This window comes from Nicotiana tabacum, chromosome 2 (assembly GCF_000715075.1).
Source record: "Nicotiana tabacum cultivar K326 chromosome 2, ASM71507v2, whole genome shotgun sequence".
Lineage (NCBI taxonomy): Eukaryota > Viridiplantae > Streptophyta > Magnoliopsida > Solanales > Solanaceae > Nicotiana > Nicotiana tabacum.
The window spans coordinates 112,482,431-112,500,817 of NC_134081.1; the positions used below are offsets into that span (position 1 = coordinate 112,482,431).

Genomic DNA, 18,387 nt, shown 5'->3' on the forward strand with positions numbered 1-18,387 from the left:
ATACACTATAGGTCGTGATGACGCCTAACACCGCCACCAGGCAAGCCAACGATGATTGATCAACTTAATTACTCATTTTTATTACTTGAAATCATAATTTCCATTAATTAAATAGTATAAAATAAAGATTTCAGGGTGAAATGATAATAATTACGTGAACTACCATACTAAACATCCAGTAGGAACCCCCAAAATTCGGTGTCACGAGTGCATGAGCATTAACTAGAAAATATAATAAAATACAATATCTGTCTGGAATACAAGTTAGACAGGAGAATATAAATAACGTTGATGGAGACTCTGTATGCTATAGATCGTAATATAGAATGCAGCTCACCGTAAAGTCCCCGCAATAGCTGCGCCTCTGCGCCCAAGAGACCACCAAAAATGTAAATCTGCATAATAAGTGCAGAAGTGTAGTATGAGTATATAAATCAACGCGTACCTAGTAAATATCTAGCCTAACCCCGAAGAAGTAGTGACGAGGGGTCGACATCGATACTTACTAGTGGTCCAATAAATCATGTATAGTAAAAAGTAAACAAGTACGAGGAAGAGTAAATAAACGGTATAAACCAATATAAAAATGTGGTACAATCCTCATCTGAACGGTAAACTCAAGCTCTCAATTAGCAGTTACCTACTCAACTAGAGTATATATAAAATGGACCTCACCAGATAGGTCGTCACAGCTCAAATCAGGAAAACAAGCACACAGATACGCTGATTTCTTATCAAATATTATGAACGACGCTGCCGAGGCGAAAGGCTCAATCCCATCATAATGTGTGCACTTCCAAGGATCGAACGATGCCAAAATTTGACGAGCACAAAACACACACTTAAATTGTACTCGCTAGTCAAAGATAATATAGTTTTATATCGTATCCACAAGGATTGGATTTAAACAGTATTCTCGTAATTTCTAGCTTGATAGCTATCCAGGAGGATATACAGTTGAGATTTATATGACTAATAATCTAAAATCTACAGCTATTGAATAGTAACTATCGAAACAAGGAATAAGCAATTAAGGTTATCAAGTGCTCATAACAAATTTCAAGTGCTCAACACCCCACCCCACACTTAAACCTTTACAAAGTTCATAATAAATTCAAGTACTCACGAGAGGTTAAAGGTTCAACTAGATGGTCAATTCAAATAAATGGGTAAGGCTTTTAATGTGGTTGCTAAAGAAACAGGATCACAGGCTCAAAGGGGTTAACTAAGATACATAACAATTAGGTGGATAACAACATATAACTGGCTCAACAAAGAAACGCCTATATCACTTCTAAGACTGAATAAAACTACTATTTCGCTTTACAAACACACGGGGCAAGTTCTAGACATCAAATGCAATGCACAGAATGAGCAAAACCTCACACACACATGAAACAAAACTCACTAAGGATCGGGCTCATCAAGACACTCTAATCAACGTAGTTAAACAAAGTTAAGATCATACAATTTAAGGTTCTTACACAAGAGTCAAAAACTGAGCCTAAGCGTCACAACTAAAGCACTTACTATTCTCAAGGCATAATACAGTCAAGAGATATTTCTTTCGTTTCAAATCACAGCACAAGGTTTCCTACTTCGAAATAAAAAATAAAAACTAACTACCCGGTTCAAACAAAACCCTTGGAAATGAACCGTTGCACAAAGAAAAACCAAAGGGGGAAATTCAGACACTACCTAAACAAAATCTTTTGTCTTTTTCTTTCGACTTAATCTATCAAGAAACTTGTCGAATGACATCCATTGTCGAGAAAAATAAAAAAATTTAAAATTTTCAATCAAATGAATTACAAAAACATATATACATAGACATTTATACATATATACATTTGAATGAATTACAAAAACACACATATACATAGACATTTATACATTCTATACATATATACATCCCCACCCCACACTTTAAATTGTGTCATGTCCCTATGACACACAAATAAAAGCAAGTGGTAAGGAAAACTTCCCTGAACATCTAGTCGAGGTTTGAGTCGAAGTTGGGATCCATCCCTTGCGCTCGAACTAGTGCACTCATCCATGCAGATAGCTTCTTCTCGGCCTTCTTGGGGTACACCCTACACTTTTCTTTCTCACTCACTGCAACCTTCTCTTTCTCTCCCTTTACTTTCTACACAACACCAACAGCTAGCTTCTCCTCTTTTACCCCTGTTTCTACATCCATCTCAAAAGTCATAGTCTCCTCATCCACTCTAAGCATGAGTTTTCTCTCATGTATATCTAATATTTCTCTACCCATTGCTAGGAATAGTCTTCCTAGGATGAGGGGGACCTCCTTGTTCTCTTCCATATTAACCGCTATGAAATCAACATGAAATACAAACTTATCTACCCGAATTAAGACATCTTCAACTATTTCCTCGGCTATTAGAGTCGTTTGTTCTGCCAGCTGCAAAGATATTGGTGTAGACATTATCTCCCCAATCTCCTTCTCCAGTTTCCTATAAATAGATAGAGGCATTAAATTAATTGAGGCACCAAAATCACATAGAGACTTATCAAAATTAGCAGTGCCTAAAGAGCAAGGTATGGTAAAACTCTCTGGATCTCCACACTTTTGTGGGAGTTTGTTTTGCAATGTTGCACTGCAATGCTCTGTGAGGTTGACCACTGAGGTCTCTTCTATTTTCCTCTTCTTTGTCAAGACCTCCTTCAAGAATTTGGCATAAGCCGGCATTTATGAGAGCACTTCTGTGAATGGTAGGTTTACATGAACCTGTTTAAGCACATCTAGAAATCTCTCGAACTGCTTGTCCAACTTTTATCTACTTAGCTTTCGGGGAAAAGGCAGTGCAGGCATATGCTTGCTCGCCTCAGGTTCCTCCCTTCTCGAGTTTTCTTCCTTCTTCTTTTCGACACAACTTTTCAACTGCTCCTCGCTTTCTTTTTCATGTCTCATATCTTTGTGGATTGGGGTGAGATCTTTCAACACTTGCCCACTTCTCAAAGTTACAACATTCACTGTTTCCTTGGGATTTCTTTCTATATCACCCGGGAGTGTTCCTAGGGCTCTCTCAGACATTTAGAGTAGCTAAGTGCCCAACCTGTCTTTCCAGGTTTTAAAAAGATGTACTCAATTCTTTGATAGTTGCATCATGGGCATCAAGCCTCTCATCCATCTTGATAATGAAGGTCATCATAAGTTCTTCCATGCTGGGTTGATTCGATTGTGGAGGTTGATACTGCTGCCTCTGTTGATTTTGAAAACCTGGAGCTCCTTGTTCCTGGAATCTGGGGCTATTTTGTTGCCATGCATTTGCAGTACCCCAAGGTGAACTCCATGAAAACTCGGGGTGCCTCTGACCCATTGCATTAAAATTATAGTACCCTACAACATTCACTTCTTCAGTTGAAGCTTGACACTCATGAGTAGTGTGTCCTCTTCCACATATATCACAAGATGTATGGTGCACATTTTGCATCGAAGCTACAATTAACTTTCGTATTTCTTCATCCATAACATCAAGCTGTACTTGCACAGATGTAGTAGCATCAACTTGGTGAACATTAGTTGATTTTCTTCTTTCCACACTATGAGAGGGCCACTGATTAGCATCTTCGAATAATTCATCAAGAATTGTAACTATCTCCTCTGGAGTCTTCTTCATAAAGGGGCCTCCAACTGCATTGCTAAATAATCTATGCGAGGTCGGTGTCGATCCATCCCAAAAATCCTGGAGTTGTTCCAGAGTTCAATTCTGCTACGTTGACACCTTCTAACTATCTCCTTAAACCTCTCCCATTCTTCAAAAATAGTTTCATTCTCTTTCTGGCAGAAGTTATGGATTTCTCTTCTAAACTTGCCCGTCTTAGCTGAGGAGAAATATTTATCAAGAAGTTTTCTGGTCATTTCCACCCATGTTCTAATTGATCCATTTGGCAAGCTTCGAAGCCACTACTTCGCATCATCTTTAAGTAAAAAGGGAAATGCCCTTAAATACATTGCATCTTGTGACACCCCATTGTATTGCAAGGTGTTCATAATCTCCTCAAAGTCCATCAGATGCGTGTTTGGATCTTCGTTCATCTTCCCTATGAAAATGCAGTTGTTTTGAATGGTTTGAAGCAAACCTTGCTTCAACTCGAAATTATTGGCTGCAATTGGAGGTGGTCTAACACTTGACAATCCTTGATTGTAGACTGGTCTGGCATAGTCACCTAATGCTCTACCAAGCCTTGGTACCGCATTCTCGAACTGGTCTTTAATCAAGGGTCGATTTAGATTTGATATAAACAATATTCTCGTAGTTTCTAGCTTTATTACTATCCAGGAGGATCAACAGTTGAGATTTATATTACTAATAATCTAAAATCTACAGCTATTGACGAGTGACTATCAAAACAAGGAATAAGTAATTAAGGTTATCGATGGGAGAGTATTGGGTTTTGACGGAATAAAAGCAAGATAATTGTTCGGGATCTAACTCTAGATAATTCACTTCCAATGATCAAGTGAGTCTCTCGAATTCACTTTATTATTGGTTCAAACGTTTAGCAAAAACTCCTCTCTCGATTAAGTCTTAACCTCACAAGATGAACCAATTTAAGCATTGTGAAGATATGCAAGAGTGCGTAGTGGATCGATCTTTAGGAAAACCTCTTTCTATTATTTTCCTAACTAGGTTTAATCAATGATTCAACTAGCCTCTTTCGATTACTTAGAAGAATATATGAACTCAACCAACAATATAATGCAAAGATATCACAAGTTATGCCTCTTTCTATTACAAGAACAAGTGAATATAGATGCAACAATTAAATCTTTCAAAAATGATTCAAATATATAAAAATAGAGTTATAATCGACAAACAATCATCAATACACCAAATCCATTAAAACCCAAAAGGATCTACTCCATAGACATGGAGAAGTTCTTCACAAATGTGACTAAAGTATAGGAAAACATAAATTCAATGCAAACCCGGATCTTGAATGAGGAAGGAATGATGAAATCCTTGTGCTTGTGTTCTTCCAACTCCTCCTTAGCCTCCTTAGGTCGAAAATGTGTCAAAAGGTCTTCTAAAATGGTGTTTTGGTGTATTTAAGCCGCCCCCAAAACAAACCCCGGACTAAACAACCCTTTTTAGCAGAAATGAGAAGTCACTCTAACATTTTTGGGCTACCGCGCCGCATGCTGCGCCGCACCATGCGGCGCACTTATGGCAATTTCCAGAACACTTCACAAAACAATTTCTGGGCACTTTTTGCACTAGCGCGTAGCATATTGTGTCACATTAGTGCAAATTTCTCAGAGTACAGATTGTTTTTCGATTTTGACATCCAGACTTGGTCCTCGACCCTCGAACACGATCCCGGCTTAATCCCTTAGGCTTTTACTCAGACTTCAAAGCTCGAAATCACTCGAATTAGCTCCTTAAAATTTACATCACTCGAAATCACTCCTACAAGACATAAAACACACAATAAGTGCAAAACACTAGTGATTAAAGTTCTAACTCAATTAAAGTGTAGTAAATTAAAGTGAAATAAACGACTAAAACATGTAATTATAGCCTACCATAAGCGAACCATAGATGCATCTATTATACTGGCGAGGCGAATAGCCCGCTCCCATAAGAGTGTGATACTTAATCTTGCTGAGGCGAACGACCCGATCCCATTAGAATAAGAAGCTTTAACGGATCCCTAACCCCACTCACAAATAAACGTGTGAGTTATGAATTTTAAGGAAAACCTTGCGATGAATGCGCACAATGCAGGAGAAATTCATAAGAGAAGCACAAATTATTCTGCGGATTATCAAGTAGCTCGTCACATCTCTACAATAGCGAGTCTATCACCCTATGCAAGTCTAGCCTCAAGTCGTAACATGAAATAAAGGAATTTAAATTAGCAAAGATAACTCAAATAGTACAATTATAGCATGGCATGAACCTAAGTCTACCCGTACATAATCAGGAATTCTAGCATACGCACGGATACTCGTCACCTCATACGTGTGTAGCTCCCACAACATGTAGCACATAAGAATATAACACCTACGTGGTAATTTCCCCCTCACAAGGTTAGACATGAGACTTACGTCACTCCGAAGTTCCATAACCGGCTCCAACGCCTCTCTAACACCTCAAACCAAATTCCCATCGATCCGAACTAGTCAAACAATCATAAAAAACCAATAGAAATATACTCCAACATCATAATTAATTTATTTATAATAATTTCCAACTCCGCTAGAAAAGTCAATAAAGTCAACCCTTGGGTCCACTTTCTCGAATTCCGAAAATTATTGAAAATAAATATTACCCATAACTCATATGGTCTATATCCAGAAAATCATCCAATTTCGTCCAAGAATCGACCATCAAATCAAGGTTTTACCATTTCTCAACTTTGGGGCTCAAAATCCCAATTTATTCAATCAAAACACGGATAAAAATAATAACCAACGAAAATAAAAATGGAGAAACATCAAAATAAAGGTCGAATATTTGCCCCCTTGTTTATACGAGAACAACGCCATGAAAATCACCTCAAATGGAGCTATAGAACTCAAGATATGCCCAAAATACTAAAATTCTCGGTTTAAAACATTGTCTAGATGATTTTTCTTCATTGCCTTTGTGGGATACCTTCGCGTTCGCGAAGAGCAATTTTTCGCGTTGACCGGTCAACCCAGAAATATTTCTTCGCGTTCGCAAAGAACAAAGATTCGCACCAGAAACCGGCAATTTTGTCCGACACGAAAATGGGTATAACTCTCTCATACGACATCGGAATTCGACGATTGTTGTTGCTATGGATCCGTAATTACGATATTTAATCCAATCACATATCAAAGTTCATTTTCCCAATATATTGCCCTTTATGACCAAATAAACGACGCTGAAACATCAAATAAGAGCGTGACACTATCCAAACACATTTGAAACACACCAGAGGCCTCCGGGACCCCATCCAATCACACAAAACATTCCCAAAATATAACACGAACCTACCCGAGGCCTCAAATCACACCAAAAAATATCAAAACCATGAATCGATGATCGAAACCTTCTTTAAACTTTCAAACATTCAAACTTCGACGAATGCATCCGGTTCATACTTAAATATTCCCGAATGATGCCAAACTTTGCGTGCAAGTCACAAATCACAATACGAACTATTCCAATGCTCGGAAATTCAAACGGACATCCATAACATAAAAATCCACTTCAAACCAAACTTATGAAATTTTAACACATTCAAAATGCCAACTTTCCATAATAAGCGCCAAGATGCTCCTGGACCACCCGATACTCAACCAGAACACACACTCAAGTCCAAAATTATCATACGAACCTATTGGAACCTTCAAATCTCGATTTCGAGGCCGTTTACTCAAAAGTCAATTTTTAGTCAATTCTCCCAACTTAAAGCTTCTGAAATTAGAATTTTCCATCCGAATCAACTCTGAACTTCCCGAAATTCGATTCCGACTATGCGTACAAGTCATAAAATATGAAGTGAAGCCACTCAAGGCCTCAAACCGTTGAGCGACGCGTTAGAGCTCAAAACGACCGATCGGGTTGTTACATTATCCCCCACTTAAACATACGTTCGTCCTCGAACGTGCCTAGGACTATCCGTAGTTGTCCAAAATCACTATTTAACACCTCGTGCACCTACCTGTGCCACCACAACCCATGTGAGCACATTAGCTCGAGCCAAACTGAATATCCTCCCTATAACCTTAGCTAACAAGCCTTAGAACTAAATTCCAACATCCAGATATCTCCACAAGACCTGATTCTAACATACGAATACGTCATCAATCCCTACACACTGTACCAAAACCTGATCATGCACCTATGCTGAAATCACACCATGCACCACATAAGTCGACTGCCCATAATAACATCCTCCGACCATAATAGCTGAAATTCCACGAATCTGATGCACGCAATACACCTCATGACACATATAAGCCCTGTTCCAACTATTGCAATGCTGCCACGATGAAATAGATGCGTAGAAACTCATTACCACCTGCCAAATTAATAAATCATTGGGGTCTCTCCACCTGACAAGAATCATTACCTCATTCTGAACTGAATAACGATATTTTCTCCTTAATATACCCTACATAAATCCGATCGTACTGACCTCAGGTCTAATAACCTCGTCTCACCCAATACAAGCTGCTCAGGCAATAAACCACCTCACACACCGTCTAAAATCTCATACAGCACCAACAAGCTACAACTTAAATATGACACATAAGGAAGAACGAACTCTGGAAAAGAACTACCCAACCCGTGTAACGAATAAAACAACTGAAAAGATGCTATAAACTTTTCTCAAGGAATGAGAAACAAAATACACAAAAATAAGTATAGGAAACCGTACTTAACATCTCACTGTTACGGCATGCAACCCGATCAAAGCATGACATCGTTGCGGCATGCAAACCGATCCAAACATGATACCGTTGCGGCATGCAACCCGATCCAAATAATATACATGTGGTGGCGTGCCACCCAATCCACACATAACAATAAATAAGGAAGTGGCCATCAAGCCATAATGCTTATTCCTACAAAATACCCGAATATCGACCACAAACATGCCAAGTGCAAAAATATAACCCTGGGGAGACAGATAGAGCCATACAACTAAGGTGCAATAAATGACCTGCATCTCGAGAACCATCCTGCTCATATAACACCACTACACGAGATCACAACACATGTGTGAATAATCAAGCTATCTCATAATCCACATGGCACAATAGAGTATTACATGGAATAGATGACGACGGGAATACATCCAACGCCCGAAGACTCCCCCGCAAGCAATGCTATGCCGAACGAACACATCCGACATGATGTAGAACACACATTCACATTAGACCCACCAACGGACCCCAAGCCAATTCTGATCATCCCATACTGGGCCAACAGCCTTTCAAGGATCCACAATGGCCCTATTCATGACACATACGAGCGGTCGTCCCAATCCGGAACAAACTCCCACAATTCACAAACAAAGGAATAGAGCGCCTTCCAGACATAAACTCTCACATTAATGATAGTACCATAATCTCCATGATTGGTTTCAATCTTTAACAATCAAGTGACTAATATGTCACACTTATACAATTTTCCGGTAGGATACGCTCCCATGACCTTCCGCACCATGTAGAAAAGTCTGGACCTCCTCACCACCAACCGTACTAATTTTGTAAAGCCAACCAAGAGTCCGCAAATCAATACAAAAAGCCTCTTACACATGACACCGTTCTCAGGTGACACTAAAGAAAATGCCAGCTTACTCTGAACATCTGAATTCTTCCCTGCTCATACGGGCTCGTGACATTCTTGCCAACACCAAACCGCAACCTTAATCCTTAACTTCCAATTCCCATGTAGCTCACTGCACCTATCGCGTCGCTACGCGAGAGTACAAGAATTCATCATAACCCATGAACTACTAGTAGAATAAACAATTCATTGGCTAGAATCCCTTTCACGCAACTCATTTCAGAAAAACCATTGCAACACGTAACTGAATTCCCATAACCCTAGAAAATACAAACCTCGAGTCATGGTTTAAACCGTCATAACTCTTTCGGGATCCATTTATACATAACAGGGCCATTAGAATCAAATACCTCTCAAATAAATCAAATTATGGTGGGTGTCAAGCCCTCACGTACAACCAACAACCAACTGTATAACTTAATGCGCCGAAGGAACTGATCATTACCACAATCATGCTGATTCATACCATTACCAACCGACCCAACTTCCTCTAATTTACTCTTAACATGCCTTGTAAATAATAATAATAATAGCTTCATTCAAAAACATAACGAAACTTGATCAACAGTCATCTCGAGTGACTCAAATCACGAGATCTCATTGTCTCAATACCTACTGCTAAAACTCGATCCTTAACCACACAATGGATCTAAAATCCTTAGACACCGCGCTTACTTCTTAAACCCATTAGAACCACTAATGGGAGTCACCCACTTTGACCTGGTCCCGAGTATAATAAAACTCTAACGCTTTGTTAGCACATGAACACTCCCAAAGAAGCAACCGAATAAATTCTTTTCATTGCACATCACATCCACAAGAAGCATAAACTCTGAGTCTTCCCAAAACATGCACGTGAATTGATAAAGCAAAATATAGCACATATTCATCAAGTTCTTTGCTCGAATTACCCATGATGTTTTCTTTTCTTAGTCATAATTAATCCACCAATGCATCGATAACCAGAAACCGCACAAGCAAACAACCACGAGATCCAATCGTAGGCGGTGGTCTCCCCCACTTAGCTTTAAGCTACAATCACATAAATCTAGAGCCCGCAAAGATTCCTCCTTCTCAATTACCATGATCTCGCACCGTTAACCCGCCACATTTCTCGTAATATCTTGTTAAACTTCTCATGAAAATTCCAAATTATCAGCCACGATCGCATATTTGACCTTCTGCTGGGTAGTAAGTAGAACTCCTCGTAGAAACTTTATCAAAATCACGCAACCGCTAACTTGCTCACAGGAGATATCCCACCGGTGGAATTCCATACCGATATCTTCCAACAACGCTGCACTGGGTATAACTACCACGAAATCAGTAAACTCTCTTGTGCCCATGCTCACCCACCAACTATAAAAGTTTGTTCATTCCCCATTGACATCGTTTGAAAGTCCGACAACACATTTCCAAACTCGAAGTCACGTCGTATCCCATAACAAAAATCAAGCTTTTACACCCCTCTTCATTCTAAGAACACTCATTTATGTCATATTCAACCTTACCCAGCATAGTATCCAACATCCCAAATAGAATCCATGGACCTAGTCACTGTTTACCATGATTCCCAAATCGCTCTAAACATTTCTCAAGGCATATGGCTATCCAACCACAGAATCCATATGGTACTCTGCCACTCTCACTTCAGTTAAACCGTCTCCTCTAAGAAACTTCTCGACCTCTGATTTTCGTACTTGACCTGCTAGCAATTCAACCACTGCGAGACACCTCCCACCATGTCCTTCCTCATCCTTCGCTGCCCAAATGCTGCCCCAAATCAAAATCCTTCTCTGTAGTACCTGAACTAATAAATTGCTACCAACTCTAAGCCTCCTCAAAGATCATTTCCCTCGAGTCATCAACATTAGAAGCACTGATTCGACTCTGAAGCCAACATATACCGCCATATCTGATAACCGCTGCTTAGGCACCATTCTACAACACCCTGCCCCAAAGGCAAATAAAATGAGGCCCTAACACCCATAGGCCGTAATGTGTTCCAACAAGGATGGCGACACCACACCACAAATAAGAATTCCACCATGCTCAAAAATATCAAGTCTCGTTACTCCATCAACCAGATCCCGAACAACCATACTCCAATTGCCTTTCCTCCGCTGAAATTAAATGTTGAACCACTAAACCATGCACTGAAAAATCCTCCTTTCGAGTCATTCACTGCCTCGACACATGAACAAGAACCCTACCATTACACCTACACTGTACAATAACAACACATGAACATCATAATACTCTGAGCATAGCCCCAAAACCATAGGAAAAACAAGTACTAGGTTGAAACGACAGAACACCCTTCCGCAAAGCGATGATAATAGCCTGCCCGAATACGCAGGGAGAAACATCCTACACCATGACTGCAGTACCACAACAACTCCTCAGTCCCCAATTGGTAACAAGTGCTCTACGCCGCGTTTAATTGAGTAGAAATGAAATGAAGGCATAAGCTTTAGTGGAATCAAATCGCACGATGAGGAATCAAGAAGGGAAGTTCTTCTAACATCCCTGTAGCCTCTCGAAGATAATAACAAACGTCTTCGTACTAATCTGCAAGACTCTACTAGACTCGCTCATGACTCGTGATACCCAAGTGAACCTAGAGCTCTGATACCAAGCTGTTGTAACGACCCGATTTGTCATTTTGAGAATTAGCATTCCGTTCGGTGGTTTAAGGTCTTTAGCATCTTTGAAATGGGTATTATGACTTGCGAGGGTGGTCAAGTTTGGTTTTACGGATGATTCAGGATTTAATTGAAAGAACAATTCTTGTTTTGGAAGCTTAAGTTGAAATAATTGACCGGATAATGAATTATATGAAAACGACCCCAAAATGGAATTTTAATGATTATAATAGCACTGTATGGTGATTTTGGACTTAGGAGCGTGTCCAAAAATATTTTTGGAAGTCTGTAGTGGAATTTGGCTTGAAATGGCAAAATTTGAATTTTTGGAAATTTTGAACAGGGAGTTGACTTTTTGATATCGGGGTCGAAATCCAGTTCTGAAAATTTTCATAGCTTCATTGCATCATTTATGACTTGTGTGCAAAATTTAAGGTCAATCGGACGTGATTTGATAGGTTTCGGTGTTTAATGTAGAAGTTGGAATTTCGTAGTTTCATTAAGCTTGAATTGGGGTATGATTCGTGATTCTAGCATTGTTTGATGTAATTTGAAGTTTCGACTAAGTTCGAATGATGTTTTAGGAATTGTTGGTATGAATTGACGGGTCCTGAGGGACTTGGTTGAATTTTTGGATCATTGGTTGGGAGACAAGTAAAGTTAAGAAATTTGGGAGTTTGATCATGGTCAATATCAAGTCAAGACGACCTCTTTTCAGTGTTTTGAGTGCGTGAGCAGGTCCGTAGCAAGTTTTATGATTGAAAATCGTATATAGTTTGTGTCCGGGAGTATCCGGATGAGTTTCAGGGTGGTTTCAGATCATTTCGGAGAAGTTTGAGTTTGCTAGTTTCTGGTGAGGTACTGTTCATTCACAATTGCGAACCATTTATCGCAATTACAAAAACACTTTTCATTCGCAATTGCGAACCATTTATCGCAATTGCGAAAATGCTGTTCATTCGCAATTGCAAACCATTTAACGCAATTTGCGAAAACACTCTTCATTCACAATTGCGAATCATTTATCACAATTGCGAAAACACTGTCCATGGGAGGTACTGTTCATTCGCAAATGCGAAGTTTTTGTCACCAAATGCGAAGTTTTTGTCCGCAAATGCGAACTTGGATAAAATGTTTAAGATCTGAAAATGGGACTTCCTCTCATTTTCTATTTTTGACGAATTGGAGCTCGGGAAGAGGCGATTTATGGAGGATTTTCAAGGAAAACCGTGTGGTAAGTATTCTTAACTCAATTTTGGTTAAAATACCTGAATCCATTGATGTTTTTATCCCAAAATCACTGAATTGGGTTGAAAATGGTAGATATTTTAATAGACTTTAACTGAGGTATTGGAGGTCGAGTTGATGTCGGAATTTGGTAAAATTTATATGGTTGGACTCGTGGTTGGACGAGCGTTCATATTTCATAACTTTTGTTGGGTTCCGAGATATGGGCCCCACTGTCTTTTTTGGGTGAAATTTCGGATTTTTATGGAAAAATTGTATTTTCATATGGAATAATTCCTATAATTTTTATGGGCTGAAACGAATTAATTGTGACTAGATACGAGGCTTTCGGAGACCAATTCTTGAGGCACGGGCATATCGGAGTGAGAATTACACTGTTCGAGGTAAGTAACACTTCTAAACTTGGTTCTGAGGGTATGAATCCCCGAATTGGTATTATATAAATTATTTGGAGGTGACGCACACGATATTTGACGAGCGTGTGGATGTGCACCATATAAATTATGACTTGAATAAATCCCGTGAAGTTGTAAAATTAAAGAATCATGTTATTATCTGAACATGTTCCACGTGTTAGAGAAATGGAGATGAAGCTCTTATTAAATATCATGTTTAGGCTATGTGCCGATATTTTGGGACCCATGGGGTCATGTTGCTGTTGAATTAATTGTTTTAAAAATGTACATTTCACACTCAGTCATATGCATCCATTGTGAGGATATTTATGGAATCGAGGTTGCCCGCCTGCAGTAGGCCATATCGGCTTTATACATATTATTATTATTATGGGATCGGGCTGCACGCCGCAGCAGACCTTATAGGCTTTATTATTATGGGATCGAGCTGCACGCCGCAACAAGCCTTATAAGCTTTATTATTATATGGATCGGGGTTGCCCGCCTGCAGCAGGCCTTATAGGCTTTATTATTATATGAATCGGGGATGCCCTCCTACAGCAGGCCTTATAGGCTTATTTATTATACGGATCAGTACTGAGAGACTGACTGTGTGTGTGTGTGTGTATATATATATATATATATATATATATATATATATATATATATATATATATATATATATATATATATATACTGGATGGAATATCCCTGGGCCGAATTGGCCATAAACAGTACCAAGTGACCGAATGATTTGTGACCGGTATTACATGAGATCTTTCCAGTGAGATGTCAAATTCCTCATATCATGCAGTATTGATCTATTTCACTTGTACTGAGTTTAACTGTTGAGCTTGAAAGCATGCCTATATTTATGTACCATTATTTATACTAGACTGTACCTGCGGAGTTCATCATTACTTTCAGCCCAGAGGTTAGTCTTGTTACTTATTGAGTTGGTTGTACTCATACTACACTCTGCACCTCGTTTGCAGATCCAGGTGCTTTCGGACACGGCGACTGTTAGATTTCAGAGTACTATCAGTTGGAGACTATCAAGGCAGCTGCTTGGCGTCCGCTGACCTTGTCTCTCTTTCCTTCAGTTATTGTACTGTTCTATACTTTGAGACATTGGTTTTTATCAGTCAGACATTGTATTTATATTAGATGCTCATGTACTCAGTGACACCGGGTTTTGGGAGTGTTATATTTGTATTTGTGAGATTTCTTCCGCTAAATATAATTATTATGTTTTCAAATTTTAAAAGATATGGTGGTTTATTGAGATTGTCGGCTTGCCTAGTATTGTGATAGGTGCCATCACGACAGGTGAGATTTTGGGTCGTGACAAGTTGGTATCAGAGCCTAGGTTACACATGTCTCACGAGTCATGAGCAAGTGTCTAGTAGAGTGTTATGGATCGGTATGATGACGTCCATACTTATCTTCGAGAGGCTACAGGGCATTTAGGATAATTTCCCATCTTTCTTTCCTTATCATGCGAAATTGATTCAACTTGAAATATAACTATTTGAATTCCTTCCACGCATTCGTATGCGCACATAAGCACTCAATATCAGTTGTGCATCTCCGGCTTATAATTCCATGAATGAGGTTCGAGATGAGTATTCTGTGTTTTGCTGATGGGCCAATCTAGAGGACTTGAGGCCAGGTTTAGACCGCAGCTTATGCTCGGTAGCTTCAGTTGTAACTTGTACATTTGGACTCATATGTCCGGTGATGTCCCTACGAGTGAAATTTGTGGCTCGATGAGCGGTAGAATGCCTTTGTGATGAGTATGATGTGACTGCGGGGTGTGATAAGATGATTTGAATGTGATGAGAAGTGTTTCCTTGAAATGTAAAGGAAGGGCCATTGGGTGAATGATTTTCATTTTGATGTGACGTACAGTCTCGAGTATGAATGTTTTGGGGTATGATTCGTGGTTCTAGCATTTTTTGATGTAATTTGAAGTTTCGACTAAGTTTGTATGATGTTTTAGGACTTGTTGGTATGAATTGACGGGTCCCGAGGACTTGGTTGAATTTTTGGATCATTGGTTGAAGGACTAGTAAAGTTAAGAAATTTGGGAGTTTGACCATGGTCAATATCGGGTCATGACGACTTCTTTTCAATGTTTTGAGTGCGCGATCAGGTCCGTAGCATATTTTATGATTGAAATTCATATATGGTTTGTGTCCAGGAGTATCCGGATGAGTTTCAGGGTGGTTTCATATCATTCCGGAGAAGTTTCAGTTTGCTGGTTTCTGGTGAGGTACTGTTCATTCGCAATTGCGAACCATTTATCGCAATTGCGAAAACACTGTTCATTCACAATTGCGAACCGTTTATCGCAATTTGAAAACACTGTTCATTCGTAATTGCGAACCATTTATCATTTGATGATTTGTGACCGAATGACCGAATTGGCCATAAACAGTACCGAGTGACCGAATGATTTGTGACCAGTATTACATGAGATCTTTCCACTGAGATGTCATATTCCTCATATCATGCAGTATTGATCTATTTCACTTGTACTGAGTTTAACTGTTGAACTTGAAAGCATGCCTACATTTATGTACCATTATTTATACTAGACTGTACCTGCGGAGTTCATCATTACTTTCAGCCCAAAGGTTAGTCTTGTTACTTATTGAGTTGGTTGTACTCATACTACACTCTGCACCTCGTTTGCAGATCCAGGTGCTTTCTGACACGGCGACTGTTAGATTTCAGAGTACTATCAGTTAGAGACTATCAAGGTAGCTGCTTGGCATCCGCTGACCTTGTCTCTCTTTCCTTCAGTTATTGTACTATTCTATACTTTGAGACATTGTTTTTTATCAGTCAGACATTGTATTCATATTAGATACTCCTGTACTCAGTGACACTGGGTTTTGGGAGTGTTATATTTGTATTTGTGAGATTTCTTCCGCTAAATATAATTATTATGTTTTCAAATTTTAAAAGATATGGTGGTTTATTGAGATTGTCGGCTTGCCTAATATTGAGATAGGCCGTGATGGCGCCTAACACTGCCGTCAGACAAGCCAACGATGATTGATCAACTTAATTACTCATTTTTATTACTTGAAATCATAATTCCCATTAATTAAATAGTATAAAATGAAGGTCCATGGTGAAATGATAATAATTACGTGAACTACCATACTAAACATCCATTAGGAACCTCTAAAATCCGGTGTCACACGTGCATGAGCATCAACTAGTAAATATAATAAAATACAACATCTGTCTGTAATAGAAGTTGGACAAGAGAATATAAATAACGTTGATGGAGACTCTATATGCTGCGGATCGTAATATAGAATGCAACTCACCGTAAAGTCTCCGCAATAGCTGGGCCTCTGCGCCCAAGAGACCACCAGAAATGTAAACCTGCACAATAAGTGCAGAAGTGTAGTATGAGTACGTAAATCAACGTGTACCCAGTAAGTATCTAGCCTAACCTCAGAGAAGTAGTGACTAGGGGTCTACATCGACACTTACTAGTGGTCCAATAAATCATGTATGGTAAGAAGTAAACAAGTATAAGGAAGAGTAAATAAACTGTATAAACCAATATAAATACGAGGTACAATCGTCCTCTGAACGGTAAACTCAAGCTCTCAATTAGCAGTTACCTTCTCAACCAGAGTATATATAAAATGGACCTCACCAGATAGGTCGTCACAACTCAAATCAGGAAACAAACACACGGATACGCTAATTTCTTATCAAATATTACACACGACGCTGCCAAGGCAAACAGCCTGATCCATAAGAGTGTTTTATAAAAATGTCGTGGAAAACGGCCCGATACTATCATGATGTGTGCACTGCCGAGGGTCGAACGACACGAACCATAGATGCATCTATTATACTGTCGAGGCGAAGGGCCCGCTCCCACAAGAGTGTGGTACATAATTCTGCCGAGGCAAACTACCCGAACCTATTAGAATAAGAAGCTTTAACAGATCCCTGACCCGACTCACGAATAAACGTGTGAGTTATGAATTTTAAGGTAAACCTTGCGATGAATACGCACAATGTAGGAGAAATTCATAAGGTAAGCACATATTATTCCATAGATTATCAAGTAGCTCGTCACATCTCTACAATAGTGAATCTATCGCCATATGCAAGTCTAGTCTCAAGTCGTAACGCGAAATAAAGGAATTTAAACGAGCAAAGATAACTCAAATACTACAATTATAGCATTGCGTGAACCCAAGTCTACCCGAACATAATCAGAAATTCTAGCATACGCACGGACACATGTCACCTCAGACGTGCGTAACTCCCACAACATGTAGCACATAAGAATATAACACCTACGGGGTAATTTCCCCCTCACAAGGTTAGACAGGAGACTTACATCGCTCCGAAGTTTCATAACCGGCTCCAACGCCTCTCTAACACCTCAAACCAAATGCACATCGATCCAAACTAGTCAAACAATCATGAAAAACCAATAAAAATATACTCCAACATCATAATTAATTAATTTATAATAATTCTCAACTCCGCTCGAAAAGCCAATAAAGTCAACCTTCCGGCCCATGTGCCCAGATTCTGAAAATTATTAAAAATAAATATTACCCATAACTCATATGGTCTATATCCAAAAAATCATCCAATTTCATCTATGAATCGACCGTCAAATCAAGGATTTACCATTTCTCAAATATGGGGCTCAAAATCCTAATTTCCACAATCTAAACACGGATAAGAATAATAAAGAACGGAAATAATAATGATAAACATCGAAATAAGGTCAGATATTTACCCCCTTGT

The 18,387-nt window shown here is 39.2% G+C and overlaps 1 pseudogene; it reads left to right on the forward strand.

Moving 5' to 3' along the window:
- Positions 1-3,739: 3,739 nt before the first annotated feature.
- On the forward strand, positions 3,740-3,838 carry LOC142174111 (small nucleolar RNA R71; annotated as a pseudogene).
- Positions 3,839-18,387: the final 14,549 nt, after the last annotated feature.